The 15616-nt window shown below is 46.7% G+C and overlaps 1 long non-coding RNA gene across 1 annotated transcript; it reads right to left on the reverse strand.

Annotated features, from left to right (window-relative positions):
• Window positions 1-12496: 12496 nt before the first annotated feature.
• LOC140578712 (uncharacterized) lies at window positions 12497-14818 on the reverse strand. Its single transcript, XR_011982974.1, has 4 exons — window positions 14729-14818; window positions 14035-14236; window positions 13810-13942; window positions 12497-12800 (listed from the first exon to the last, which is right to left on the reverse strand). It is a non-coding gene; the product is annotated as an uncharacterized lncRNA (long non-coding RNA).
• Between the last annotated feature and the right edge of the window lie 798 nt (window positions 14819-15616).

Consider the following 15616-nt stretch of genomic DNA (forward strand, 5'->3'; position numbering starts at 1 on the left):
ACTGCTAATTGAAGGTATTTATTTCATCTTGGGGAATGATCTTACAGGTGAGACTGTTTTGCCTGTTTTAAAAGTGCTGGATGAACCTTGTTTGGAAGTGTCCCTTGCTGAAGGAGCACCGGTTTACCCTGCTTGTGTGCTTATGCGTGCTCAGTCAAAGAAATTTACAAATGTACTGTCGTTGCCTGACACATTTTTAAGTGAAGCTTTGTCTGTCTTGGATAGTGTCAAATTAAGGGAATGAATTGCTAGCGAGAATGCAGACGATTTAGTGTTGGGACGAGACTCTCTTATTGCCGCACAAAAAGCTGATCCTGAACTTGAAAGAGTAACAAGACTTGTGCTACGTATTTTCTTGATAAAGGCATGCTGTTGCGTAAATGCACTCATAAGCAATCAGATGCACAGGTGGCTATTCAAATTGTTTTGCCATCACCTTTTAGACATTTGGTCACAAAAACATTTCTTTTGGCCTGCCTTGAAGAAAAGCGTGGTGCTATTCTGTCGATCGTGTCACGTTTGTCAACAAGTAGGAAAACCAAACCAGGTGATACCTCCTGCTCCATTACACCCAGTTCCAGCTATTAGTGAACTGTTTAAGCATGTTTTAGTAGATTGTGTGGGGCCTCTTCTGAAAACAGTCTGGCAATCAGTTTTTACTTACTGTGATGTGTGCTGCCACTCGTTTTCTGGAAGCTGTGCCATTACAATGCATTACCGCTTCTAGTGTCAGTTCTGCCTTAATCAAGTATTAATACCTTTGGATTGCCCTGGGTGGTACAAACAGATCAGGGAACTAATTTTTATTTGTTATAAAGTTATTTGCACAGGTTTTATGCCCATGTCATCTTCCTTGTATGACCCGCTCCCTGCCTTCTTGCTGCCTGGCGATTGGAGGGAGCGTTGGCACCGGCGTGCCATCTCCCCCCTGCTCACCATTTGTGTCTCAGACTTAACTGTATTTGACGCTCCTCCTTTGAGTCTGGTCCCTCCCAAGGTTTCTTCCTTGGGAGTTTTTCCTTGAAACTGTTGCCTATGGCTTACTCACTGGGGGCTTTGGGTGGGGATGCTTTAAAGCGCTTTGAGACAATGTAATGTTGTGATAATGCGCTATACAAAAATAAATTTGTTTGTTTGTTTGTTTATCCACGTTGAATATTATGCACCAAACCTCTAGCCCATATCATCCGGAATCGCAAGGCGCATTAGAGAGATGTTAAAGTCGATGTTATGGAAGTATTGTTTAGAGACTGAGCGTGAATGGGATCAGGAAGTGTTGTTTGTATTATTTGCCGCACGGGAAGCTATTCAGGATTCGGTAAGCTTTAGCCCAGCAGAATTAGTTTTCGGTCATTCTGTTAGAGGACCATTAAAGGCCTTACAGGAGGTTTTTTTGGTTAAGGATGAGAAACAAACCAGTGTGTTACTACTTTTAGGGATTGGTTAGCAAAAGCTTGGGCCTTAGCTAAAGATTCTCTTTTGTCTTCTCAGGCTTGTATGAAAAAAGTATATAACAAACAAGCAGTATCTCGTGAATTTCACCCAGGTGATCAAAGTTTTCAGGACCGTATATGGTGGAGAAGAATTTAAGTGAGACTACGTCGTTGCCACTCCAGAACGACGTCGGAAATTCCATTTGTCATGTTAACATGCTTAAGGTCTATCACGATCCTGCAGACTGTATACCTCAGGGAAACTCTAAACCCAGTGTGCTGGCAGGCATGGTTATCTCACTTGAAATTGAACCTAACGATGACAGTGATGGATTGGTGGGCGTCGCATCGTTGTTTACTACTGCTCGGTTATTGAATTCGGAAGTGTTGTCTAATTTGCATTCTTATTTAAGTTCTTTATCGTCTACTAATAGGAAAGACATTATTTTACTAATTAGACAATTTCCGTCTTTATTCCTGGACATTACATCTCAGACTGAGGTATTGCATCATGATATATGAGTAACTGCTATCTATTCCAATAAAGCAAAATGCATATACAGTGAACGCTAAGAAGCCATTAAGAGGGAAGCTAACTATTTATTACAGTATGGTTTAGCTGTTCCTAGTTCTAGTTCTTGGAACTCGCCGTGTATTGTGGTTCCAAAACCTGATGGCACCTTCCGGTTGTGTACCGATTACCGCCGATTCATCACAATTTCCGATTCATTTCTGTTGCCTCTAATGGACTATTGCATAGATAATGTAGGATCAACAGGGGCCTCAGGAGCCTCGGGGAGCACAGGAGTCACGGGGACCTGAGCAGGAGTCACAAGGGGCTGAGCGGGGAGCTCAGGAGTCATGGGGACCTCTCGGGGCTGCACACGGGATTGGGTTGTAGCAGCAGGGGTCTTGGAGAATGCTGCGGCGGCAGCAGGGGCCTCGGAGGACGCCGCAAAAAGCACAAGAGTCACGGGGGCCTGAGCGGGGAGCACAGGAGTCACGGGGAAGGGGGCCTTGGGCGCCAGAGCAGGAGCCGCGGGGGACACTGCAGGGACCGCGGGGGCCTTGGGGGACACCGCGGAAGGCACAGGAGTCACGGGAAGCCCAAGGGACACCAGGACCTCGGGCGGTGTAACAACAGCAGCGGCCTCCAAGCCAGCAGGGGGAGCCGCAATAGCAGCTGGAGGCACAAGCACCTCTGGGGCCACTGCAGGAACAGGAGGTAGTGCAGCTGGAGCTGGAGGCGTAGGAACCTCGGGGGCGAGAACAGAGACCTCGGGGGGTGCTGCAGGCGCCACAGGAGCCTCGGGGGGCGCAGCAGGCACCACAGGAGCCTCGGGGGGCGCAGCAGGCGCCACAGGCTCCGGGCCAACAAGGGGCATTACGGGGACCTCCGGGAGCTGAGCAGGGGCCGCGGGCGCCGTAGCAGCAGGGGCCGCGGGCGCCGTAGCAGCAGCAGGGGACGGAGCTAGGAGCTCGAGCACTGTAGTCACGGGGGGCTGAGGCGGCTGCACAGGGGACTGGGCAGGGGGCACCCACTCCAGGTCAGCAGGGGGTAGTGCAACTGGAGCAGGAGGCACAGGAGCCTCGGAGGGCGTTGCAGGCGCCACAGGAGACTCGGGGGGCGCTGCAGGCGCCGCCCACTCCGGGCCAACAGGGGGCGCTGCAGGAGACGTAGGCGCCTCTTGGGGCGCCTCAGTAGCAGCCAACACAGGAACCACCACCACCACAGGCGCCTCTGGGGGCGCCGCAGGAACACACGGGGGCGCCTCGGGCGTGCGGCCAGCAGGGGGCGCCGGAACCTCAGAGGACAACGGCACAGGAGGGGCCACATCCTCCTCTGGAGGGGTCAGCCCCGACCGCAACCGGAGCAGCTCCCTCAAGGTTTCCTCAGCCTTCTCCAGCTGTTGAGGTAGGGCCACTGGGGAGACAGCAGCGAACTCACTCCGAAGTTGTTTCAGGAGTGCTACTGCCTCCGGGGAATCCCTTATGGCGGGTTCACCCACCACCCGCCAGTATAGACCCTGGAGGGCGATAAACTTCCTCGCGGTCTCCAGGCAGGGCTGGGGCACTGTAGCCTCCGGAAACACGGGAGGCGGATGGACTTCGGGTGTCATCGGCGAAGCAGGAGAGCCCAGAATGGCGTCGGACACGCCCCTCTGTTTGCGACGCTTCCGCGTCTTTCGTGGGGCAAAAACAGCAGGGGCGACGGAGGCTTCAGACTGCTCGGACGGCAGAAGGAGAAGCCCTCCGCAGTGTAAGTACACCTGCCTGTTCATGCTCTCTGCTGCCCTACTTCGGAGTCGCGCGAGGTATTGCCGCGCTGCTTCCGCCCGGCTTGCGTCATCCGGTGGGGGGATCCCTTCTAAGATGTCGCGGGCATGGAAAGCAAGGGCTGTGGCAGCTGGGTCCTCCCTTACCTCTGGCTGCTGGAGCCAATACAGTACCTCGCTGGTGAGCTGAAGATATTTGTCTTCCGTGAGGTGAGGCGTCTTTCTGCTGAGTCCGGTCATTCTGTCACGGCGCAGGAATGGGCAGGAATCCAGGGATCAGGAACACGGGGTTTAATTAAAGACAGAGTATGCAACAATACAGGCTGACAATACAATGACCGGACTGGGGAAACAAACGGAAACGCGGACTAAATACAATGGACTAATTGACAACGATCAGGAACAGCTGGTAAACATGGGGAATCCACATGCGGTTAACAAGGGGGCGTGGCACACAAGAGGAGCGGACGATCGGGGCATGACAACCTGTATAAATGAGAAGACCATTGAGAATGTTGACTGTTTTTAACTCACATCCCCTTGATCGAGGTTACTGAGTGCTGTCAGTAGGAAAAATAACAATATTGACCGAATATCAGGACAGCAGCTAAAGCGAACCTATGGGGGCAGACATCCTTTATATAAAGTAAATATTGTGCCAAATGTTCATGTTATTTTTCCAAATGAAAGCACTGTGTAAGCTTGATGGGATATACATGGCCGGTGTTCTCCTGTAATTGCTTTAGGTGTCAAAGCATTGTATAAATCCTAGGAATTACTATTCTATTAATACTATTACTGTATTAACTTTTTGTCTCTACTTGAGGTAGCCTCATCAAGATTGATGGAGAATGGTAACTTTTTGATGTTGCTGATGATGAGGTCGGAGAATGTCTTCCCCATGCCGTGAACCATTTTATATTTCGCTGCTGTTCGCGACAACTTCATGCGGCTCAGAGCCACTTTGTCCTGGGCCAGCGTCTGCGCAAGGTTGGCAATGACGGGGGCCATTGTGAATGGCAGTGAGTGCTCTGCCAAAGTGCCCAGAACCATTGCCTGATAGTAAAGCAAATTAAAATCATTAAAATGCAACCTTGCAAATTATCCCTACATAGACCTACTATGATGAAATTGTCTGCCTGTATTGTATGGCTGATATACAATATACAGTATATATCAAAATACATTTCTGTTCAATAATTATTACTGCATTTTATTTGCAGTGCTCTTTACACTGAATAAAACAATCTCAAAGTGCTAGTGTTCAAAATATAATTCAATCAACAATTCATTCAATTTTCTGTATAAATACTGGGTACTAAACCTCTGCATTCGCAACACGCTGAAACGTGGACACAGGTAATTTCCCTCTCTCCCTCTCTCTCAATGCTTCTGGTCCCTGGGTCTCATGAACAGCATTATCAGGGGGACTACAAATGCTCCTGGTTGTCAAAATTGTCAACACTTTTTCTCTGTGTTTAAAATGACAGAGGCACTGTATGCTCAACACCCTGCACTTCCTGCCTCACTTCCACTTTGAGCCATGCCCAGCTCCACTTGCACCTCTCTACTGAGTCTAGTTGTGCTACATACAATGAGTCCTCGTCATTCAGCTCCCTCATTCTAAAATGGAAAATGAACACAGGATAAGTTAGCCAATCTCATCGAACCAAGGACTGATTGGTGTTTTCAAGATATAAGGCTACTCTAATTCTGAGCTGCCCTGGGTGGGATTTAACATGAATATTCATTACAAGGCTGTAGCACACAATGCAATGCAAAGATTTCAAATGACAGCTTTGGATGCAAAATGTAGCCCTTTATTATACAGAAATTTGCCGTCGGCGAGTTTGGTGCATTAGCCTTGCACGTTCGCCAGATTCTAAATAGACATTATTTACAAGTAATGCGGCGCATCCAATGCAACAAGACGTCAAATTGCTTTATGTTACACTGTATTACTCTCGCATCAGCTGTTGTCTAAACAGTCACATCTACCCACATCAACACATCAAAAACGCTTTAAAAGTAGGGCTACGCTTGGGCTACATCCAGCTGACTTGAATGACTGCTGCGCACACGAAAACCTCCATAATGTGTTGTTAATCAGGGTAGCTCAGAATTGGAGTAGTAGCCAGAACTCAGGGCAGAGCACCTGGCTTAAGTTAGGGGCTAATGATAAGGTTACAACCTAAGTTGGCTATCTGAAATACTATATACTTACGTAGCAAGCTAAATGGTTAACTTTAGCTAGCAAGACGGTCAGACAATGCAGGAATTAACATTACAACTAGCTAATAATGTTAGATGGCTAGAAAATTTGCTATCTTGCTAACGGAAATTCCAGCATTGGATCCGCTTGTATTGCTTGCTATTAATAATAATAATAATGCATTTTATTTGTGGGCACCTTTCTAAAACTCAAGGTCACCTTACATAGTCCATAAAACAAATAATTAAAAAAGTTATTTACATACCCATACAAAAAATTTATATAATACAAAATATATTATAGACAATATATTTTCACCAGGTTAAATATATTAATCCAACTACATAAAAAATACATGGACTAATATATTGACCAAAATATATTGACCAAACACCAATGTATTTTAAATATATTTTAAATATACAAAAAATTGCCGCTTTGGTATATTGTAGTATATTTAAAAAAATACATTTGTATATTGAAATTATATTTTTCCATTATATTTATTTTCAATATATGCAAATATATATGTAAATTAATATATTTCTTATATATGACAGGTGTAACGGCAAGCCCGGGAAGGAAACACGGATCCAGAAGTGCAGGGCAAGTAGACGTTTAATAACGTGATTGGTATGCGACAACAGGAGAAGGGGGTGAGCCGATGTCGAGTCCCGGTGGTAATCCCTACGGAGCGAACTCGAGGTGGGGCGAAGCCCCGGCCCCGGTGGAGCTGGTCGTAAGGGAGGTGATCGGCGCGCAGTAGTCGTTGTCGAGGTCCGGAAGCAAGGGTCGATGCCGGGGAAATCAGTCCAACGATGAGGCACACGACAGGAACACAGGGAAGCGGGCGGACGGGAGACGTCGGGCTGGACGGGATCGGTGGGTTAGTTGCGGGAACGGGACTGAAGAGGAAAGGTACACGGGTTAGGAGCAAACACAGGGCTAACTGGCAGGGCAAGGAGAATCGGGGAGACGGAGGACAAGAAGAGTGCTCGGTAAGGCGTGGATTCATCTGCGCAATACTTCGCATGGCAGAGCGGGTGCTTCTGCCTTTTGTAATGACGTTAATGACTTCCGGAAGGTTTGCACCTGTCTGTCTCCACCCCCGGTGACGTGACAGTACCCCCCCCCCTGACAGCCGCCCCCTGGAGGCCGTCGACGTCGACGAGGGCGACCCCTAGGTCGAGGAGCCGGCTTGTCGGGATGAGCTAGGTGGAAGGCGGTCGCCAAGGCGGGTTCGGAGAGGGAAGATGCCGGTACCCAGCTGCGTTCATCCGAACCAGCGCCCCCCCAGTCGACCAGGTATTGCAGCCGCCCTTGCCGCCTCCGGGAATCCAGAACGGATCGCTCCCGGGAAGCAGTCTCCTCGGCCACCGGAGGGGCCACGTCGTCAAGACGCTCAGGTGCCGGACAGAAGGAGCTGTATTTAACGGGTTTAAGGAGGGAAACATGAAAGGTAGGACAGATCCGATACATTCGAGGCAGCTGGAGTCTCACCGACACTGGTCCGATTCTTTTTTGTATACGGAACGGCCCGATGAAACGTGCAGACAGTTTACGGCACCCAGGGATCTTGAGGTTCTTCGTTGACAGCCACACGCGTTGTCCCACTCGGTAAGGGAAACCAGGCTGCCGGTGTCGATCAGCATGAGTTTTCAGCCGATCAGCTTGGGTGTGCAGGGCTGTTTGGACTCGCCGCCAGGCTTGTTTGCTGTCTTGGTACCAGGCTTCTACACGAGGGACTGGTCCCGGAGGAGCATCCCAAGGGAACAAGGGAGGCTGGAAACCTAACACGCACTGAAAAGGGGTCAATTTCGTTATAGGACTTACCCGGGAATTCAAGGAATATTCCACCCACACCAGATGAGCAGACCACGCAGTCGGGTCGTTTCTACAGAGCAAGCGGAGGGCCTTTGAAATCTCCCGGTTGGTGCGTTCCGCCAACCCGTTTGACTGAGGATGGTAAGCCGACGTCAGACTGAGGGAGATGTTGAGCTTAGTGCAGAATTCCCGGAACACTCGAGATGCAAATTGTGGGCCCCGATCGGAGACGATGTCTTCGGGTATCCCCGTGAAGCGGAACAGCTCACGAACCAACACCTCCGCGAGATCAATCGCGGAGGGTAGTTTCGGTAGTGAAACGAGCCGACACATCTTCGAAAACCTGTCGACGATGGTGAGAATTATCGTTTTACCGGCCGAGCGAGGGAGGTCCGTAATGAAATCCATGGCGATGTGAGACCAGGGTCTGGAGGGCACAGGCAAGGGCTGTAGAAGGCCAGCAGGGCTGTAATTAGTGGATTTGCATCGGGCGCAATCGGGGCAGCTTTCAACAAAAGCCTGTACTTGCTGACGCCACCCAGGCCACCAATAGCGTCGGGCGATCAGGAGCTGGGTGGCCGATATCCCTGGATGGCAGGTACAAGGTATGGCGTGAACCCACTTCAGTAATCCAGACCTGTGGGAATGAGGCACGAAGAACCTACCAGGTGGGCATTGAGGGGGGCGTTTCCGAAGCTCGTTCTCTGCCTTGATAGCTTCTTCGATCCCCCAGGAAATAGACGAGATGAAACAGGACGGGTTCAGAATGGGATAGGTTTTTTCTTCGTTGTCCGGGGGGTCATACTGACGTGACAAGGCGTCGGCTTTAACGTTTCTTTTACCCGGGAGATAACTAACCCTGAACGAAAAGCGAGCAAACCACTGTGCCCACCGAGCTTGACGAGAGGAGAGGCACTTAGCTGAGTGGAGGTACTCCAAATTCCGATGATCGGTCAATATGAGGAAGGGGTGTCGCGCTCCTTCCAGCCAGTGTCTCCATTCCTCCAAAGCCAGTTTCATGGCTAACAGCTCTCTATCACCCACCTCGTAATGTCTTTCTGCTGCCGTCAGTTTCCGGGAATAATAAGCGCAGGGGTGACGCCGTCCCGTATCAGGATCCCTCTGGATGAGGACCGCTCCTACTCCGGCTTCAGAGGCATCTACCTCCACTTCAAAGGGAAGATCGGGTCGGGATTGCATTAGGACCGGTGCCGTGCAAAAGGCTCTTTTCAAACGGGAAAAGGCGAGCCCGGCTGCGTCTGTCCAGGTAAGACGAACCGGCTTTCCTTGAGTGAGAGAGGTGAGAGGTGCAGCAATACGACTGAAGTTCCTGATAAACCTGCGATAAAAGTTAGCGAAACCCAGAAACCTTTGCAGCTCTTTCAAGGTTCTAGGTTGAGGCCACTCACGTATAGCTTCGATCTTGTGAACATCCATAGCCACCGCCCCTGGTTGTACTGTACTACATAGCCTAGGAATTTCACTGTGGATCGGTGAAACTCACATTTTTCTCCTTTGGCGTACAGGTTATGATCCCGTAATCTCTGCAACACCTGCCGTACGTGTTGCCGGTGAACCTGCTTAGACGGAGAGCAAATCAGGATATCATCTATGTATACCACCACGAATTTATGAATCATGTCTCGGAAGACATGGTTCATAAACGACTGGAATATTGAAGGGTTGTTGGCTAATCCGTACGGCATAACTAAGTATTCGAACTGCCCCCTACTGGTGACGAAAGAGGTTTTCCATTCGTCACCGGCTCATATTCTAACCAGATTGTAGGCACTGCGTAGATCTAATTTCGTGAAAATCACTGCGTCGCGTAACTGTTCCAAAGAGGAGGGGATTAAAGGAAGGGGTTCCCTTCTCTTGATGGTAATTGTGTTCAGGGAACGGTAATCCACCACCGGTCGCAGCCCCCCATCCTTCTTTTTTATGAAAAAGAATCCTGCCGTCACGGGTGACGTGGAGGGTTGAATTATGCCTTGTTTTAGACCGTCCCGAATGTAGGTCTCCAACGTCTCCTCTTCATGCAGTGAAACAGGGTACAATCGACCCCGAGGAAGGGTTGCGCCTTCCAGAAGATCGATGGCGCAGTCACAGTCTCTGTGGGGAGGAAGTTGGAAGGCTTTATCTTTACTGAAGACGTCTCGATATTCACTATATTCCGGAGGTATCATATCGAGATTTTCTGGTTCAGGACTTTCCACAGTAGTGGCTCTACAAGGTAGAAACATACACTCATGCAGACATCGGTCAGACCAGGCAGTGATTTCCCCAGTCCTCCACTCGATTCGGGGGTTGTGCTTACGTAACCAGGGGAGCCCTAGAATTAGAGAATCCTTGGTCTGGGGTAACACAAAGACCTCGGCGGTCTCAATATGTAGAGCTCCCACCTGCATCACCAAAGGGTGGGTCCGATGTTGGATGGTTCCTTCCTGCATTCTTTCTCCCGTTACCCCCTGGACTGTAATGGGAGAAGCCAATCTCCGGAGAGGTAAGTGCAACCGGTGAGCTAGTTTGATATTTATGAAGTTACCTGCTGCACCACTATCAATGAGAGCTTGTACCAAACATGTGCGCCCATGTCCTCCCAACATCACCGGTACCGTGAATTGTGACAAACTGGTAAGCGGTAAGGATGAAGCACCTACCGGTACACAGGCTTCTTCGTGTTGGGGTCGAAGGGGGCAAGCGTAAATGGAATGACCCGTTCCACCGCAGTATAGACAGAGCCCACCTTGCGTTCTTCGGCGTCTCTCTGTCGGAGTCAGCAGAGACCGGCCCAACTGCATGGGTTCAGCAGTGTCGCTGGACGGAGCCGGTACTCTAGTGGTCTCCGCTTGCCTTCGGCGCCGGCGATCCCTCACCGTATTGTCCAGACGGACAGCCTGGCGAACCAATTCTTCAAATGATGGTGCTTCCCCTCTGCCAGACAACTCGTCCTGTAGGTCGGGGTTTAGAGCTTTGAGGAAGATGGCTTGCAGACAATCGTCCGGCCATCTCAGGCTGGCGGCGATGGTGCGGAATTCAAGAGAGAAGTCAGCTGCCATGCGATTCCCCTGTCGACATTCCAACAGCCTAAACCCAGGACGTCTTCCTACGGCCGGATGATCGAATATCTCTCTAAGCGCTTGATGGAACTCCCGGCCGGAGCGCAACAGGGGACTGTCATCCACCCATAGGGCCGTAGCCCATTCGCGAGCTCGGCCAGTAAGTAGGGAGACAGCAAACCGCACTTCTGCCCCTGGGGAAGTGAACATCTCCGGGTGCTCCTCCACGTACATACCGCATTGCATTAGAAAACCCTTACAATGATCTGGGTTGCCATCGTACCTTTCGAGAATTGCAATAGGTGCAGAGGCGGTGAGACGTGGAGGGGAGGCAGGAAGTGGCACCTGGGCAGCTTGAGCGGTAAGGAGTTGCTCCATGGCGGCGACTCGAGATTCCAGGTTCCCTGCTGGATCCATCCTAAGGCGAAGTATTCTGTAACGGCAAGCCCGGGAAGGAAACACGGATCCAGAAGTGCAGAGCAAGTAGACGTTTAATAACGTGATTGGTATGCGACAACAGGAGAAGGGGGTGAGCCGATGTCGAGTCCCGGTGGTAATCCCTACGGAGCGAACTCGAGGTGGGGCGAAGCCCCGGCCCCGGTGGAGCTGGTTGTAAGGGAGGTGATCGGCGCGCAGTAGTCATTGTCGAGGTCCGGAAGCAAGGGTCGATGCCGGGGAAATCAGTCCAACGATGAGGCACACGACAGGAACACAGGGAAGCGGGCGGACGGGAGACGTCGGGCTGGACGGGATCGGTGGGTTAGTTGCGGGAACGGGACTGAAGAGGAAAGGTACACGGGTTAGGAGCAAACACAGGGCTAACTGGCAGGGCAAGGAGAATCGGGGAGACGGAGGACAAGAAGAGTGCTCGGTAAGGCGTGGATTCATCTGCGCAATACTTCGCATGGCAGAGCGGGTGCTTCTGCCTTTTGTAATGACGTTAATGACTTCCGGAAGGTTTGCACCTGTCTGTCTCCACCCCCGGTGACGTGACAACAGGTATACTAAGAATTATATGAGTATACATATAATAAATTATATTTTAAATGTATGGGATTTTTTTTATTTGATAATACATTTTTAAATATATTGTGATGTGTATTACACAATATATTACTATATATATTATACAATATATGTACTGATGTACTATATAAATATGACTAAACACGATTCTTATTTTATAGGTATACCATTTATTACTATTTTTACTTTTGCCAATTAATATAATGTATAAGCAATAGTTTACTTTTTATGGACACTATATTTTAAAATACATTGTAATGTTTTGCCAATGCACTCGTATTTCAGTAAGTAATATATTTAGTTATAGAATTATATTCATCAGAATTAACCCAGTGGGCACAAACACATGGAATACATGTGGAAACAGCATGTGGAAAAGACAGGTGAATTACGTGTAAAAGGCAAGTTTTTTTCACGTGGGTTTTGGCACGTGGAATGTACGTCTACTTGCTCTGCACTTCTGGATCCGTGTTCAACATAAATTCTGCAAACGCAGTGGGCACAAACAAGTGGAATACATGTTGGAACAGCATGTGGAAAAGTTAATTACATGTAAAAGGGAAGTTGAGTTCACATGGATGTTGGCAAGTGGAATGTACGTGTTGCGTTCAACATAAATTCTACGAAGTTTACAATATCTACATCCTCCATAAAGCAGACATGAAAAGATAATTCACAGAAATATTCAATGGTAATGTATTTATTATGATATACTTCAAAACAGACTAAATAAGATACACATTAAAATTGGATGTAGTTTATAATACTAACAGAATATCTGGCACTAAAAAATAAATGAAACACTCGTGACCAGTTAGATAACTGTCTAAATCAAACCATACCACTCGCTGCAACAATAATAATTAAAGCATGTCCGGTCTTCCTTGACGCTTTGGTGCATTTCTTAGTCTGCTGGCAATGAAGCTGTAAACAAAGGCTTCTGTAACCCCATGGCTCTTTACCACACCGTCTGTGAATCAAGTGACAAACAACGTTCAGAAGTGTTAGCAAATTCAGATGTGTGGAATTCAAATCATCAGTTACAGACATTTAGATAAAAAAGACACAGTCACTTAAGTGACAATCATTCACCAATTATTAATTTACAAAGAGCTGTCTTCTCAAAAGATGCTTTCTCCCCTCTCAATCTCTTCATGTTAAATTTACTCAAGAATCTAGAAGAAAATAAATATTTTAATCAACATCACAAACTTGGCAGTCTTTAAACACCAATTTCACATGATGAACAAAAGGAAATAAATGGTCTAACTGTGGTATTCAGACTTTGATCTATAAGCACAGATGCATTAATCAAAATTATTGTATTAATATTTTACTAAAAAGTTAGAATACACATTTGAGTGTGGTTTCTTCATACATTTTAATCTAATTTTATATCAGAGTTAGAGAAAAATAATGTAGAAACTCAGAAGTCCACTTATCAAAAGACAAGGTCAACAAAATAAATACCACAAAATTGATGTGTGAGCATCTTCATAGTCCTATTACAGGGTCAGAATTACCAGAAAAATGAACTTACGTGGCTCATCTTATTTTCATAAAAAATTATTGATAATTGTTTTATATGATGGAACGGTGCATTGACAATGGCATGAACTAAACAGGTGTGGCAGCATTTACCTAAAACTTGGGAAATGCTGATGTGTAGTGCATAGTGCTGAAATTCACATGCCTGCTGTTCAAATGTTTTACCATTTCCTTTGCAGTAGCCACACTAATTTTCATGCAATTCTTAAACTGAAATAAAATATAACATATACTCATACGCTAATATACTGTATACTTTAACTCCATGTTAAAGTAATTGTGACAAAAGTTTAAAAACTAAATGCTGAGGATATTTTGAAAAGGCAAACCTTTGGAAAGACCAACAGTTACACATTTTATTCTGGAGCATTTGATAATTAACATTTAAAAACCAATTATGTCTGAAAATTTCTAACTGTGTTGTGACATACCATTACTTATGATGTTTCTGTCATATACAAAATCACTTGAGTTTTCGATTAGCCTGGCGTTTCTTTGGAACCTCTTCATCACTATTCTCAGTTGCTGTGGTTACGTCATATTCTTCACACTCTTCCATACTGTCTGAAAAGCAGAAAGTAACTGTTTTCCAATGCCTTCATCACTGCTTTGACATAAATTAATTTCATTATTTGACGTAAATGAATTTCACTTACGAGAGTAATGTTTAATCTTTATGAGCTTAATTTTTCTCCATTTCTCTACATCAAGCTCAGCACACTTCTTGTGTAAAACGCAATATTGGTACACACTGGCCAGAACACATTTGTGTCCTTGATCCAGTTGAATGGAATAACACCCTCTTCTTCGCAAGTATTCTCCATCTAGACAGCCCACGCCCATTTCTTTCTCTCCATGCTATGGGGGGAAAATAAAATTACAAAGTTTTTATTGGAGAACCTATTGCTTTAGATCATTACATCACATAATCACATTTTAGCAAGAGCTTGGGCAAAGCTCTCTTGACAATAATTAGTAATAAAACATCAAGACGTGAATGCATTTTCTACTTCTAATTTCTTGCCTACATATTAAAGAAAACTTGCAAAAATGACCAAAAAAATAATATCAGCAGTTACTGTCAGCACGCGGCAAGCAGGCAAGCGGTGAAGCAGGAGAGCGAGCCGGAAATACGGACAAACGGGGTTTAATGGAGGCAGACTGACGGACAAAGCACAGCACATGACAATACAATGACAAGTCTAGGGAAGACTGACTCAGACGAGGACTAAATACAAAAGACAAGCTAGACTTAACAGGACACAGGCGATCACAATTAGGGCTGAACACGAGGTAACGAGGTGGGCGTGGCACACATCAGGAGCGGACGGAGCGGATCATGACAGTTACCCTTTCAATGGTGTTCATCGACATGTAAAACAGGCAACAACACGTGTCCATTGCGGTTCTAGACCATTGATGTTTGGGCAGTATTAGTATGTGAGGTATTTTCTGCAAAAAATAAAAAGAAAATACAATCTCCACTTTGCCATTTAGTTTCCAATGTCTTTGCACAAAAATCTTGCAAAAATTAAAATAAAAATGAAATAGCACCATTTGCATTTTAAATTTCCACTCATGTATGAGTCAGATGTGAAAAATTAAAAAATAAAATTAAAAACCCTTTTTGTATTTTCATTTTCTACTTTGCCTTTTCATTTTCAAGTTCACTACATGCAAATATATGTTAATCGGAGCAGGGCGGTGGGCGGAGCTACGGATCACTGCTGCGATTCCGTTGTCTTCGTGTTTCTTGGCCATGGTCAACCTTGTCACCCAAACTAATGACAAAGTCACACGCGGCTTAAGTTAGCTACTTATCTGCAGCTTCTGATTCGTTTAGCTTCTTATTTCGGGGCTTAAGTTAATTCCAGCTTCCTTATATCAGAGTGTTCGCAGCTGCATATGCTACAGTTTTTAGTTAAGACATTTTGAAAATACGAAATAAAATATGTCGTGTGATATAATGGCAGGTATGCCATTACACAAGCATACCTTTCATGATCGCTGCATTATAATGCTATATAAATAACATTACAGTACACAAAACGTGCCACTGTAACTGTTGGTCGTTACTTGTACAGTTTTCGGTACTGCATAAAACGGCTGATAACATGAATAATCTGACAACAGACAAGAATAATTAACTAGAATTAACACCGCCTCTGCACTCATCAGCACTGGGTTGGCAACACACGATTGGTACCCTGCACAAATTATTTTTTTTGTCATGTAAGA

The sequence above is a fragment of the Paramormyrops kingsleyae genome, chromosome 1, assembly GCF_048594095.1.
Source record: "Paramormyrops kingsleyae isolate MSU_618 chromosome 1, PKINGS_0.4, whole genome shotgun sequence".
NCBI lineage: Eukaryota > Metazoa > Chordata > Actinopteri > Osteoglossiformes > Mormyridae > Paramormyrops > Paramormyrops kingsleyae.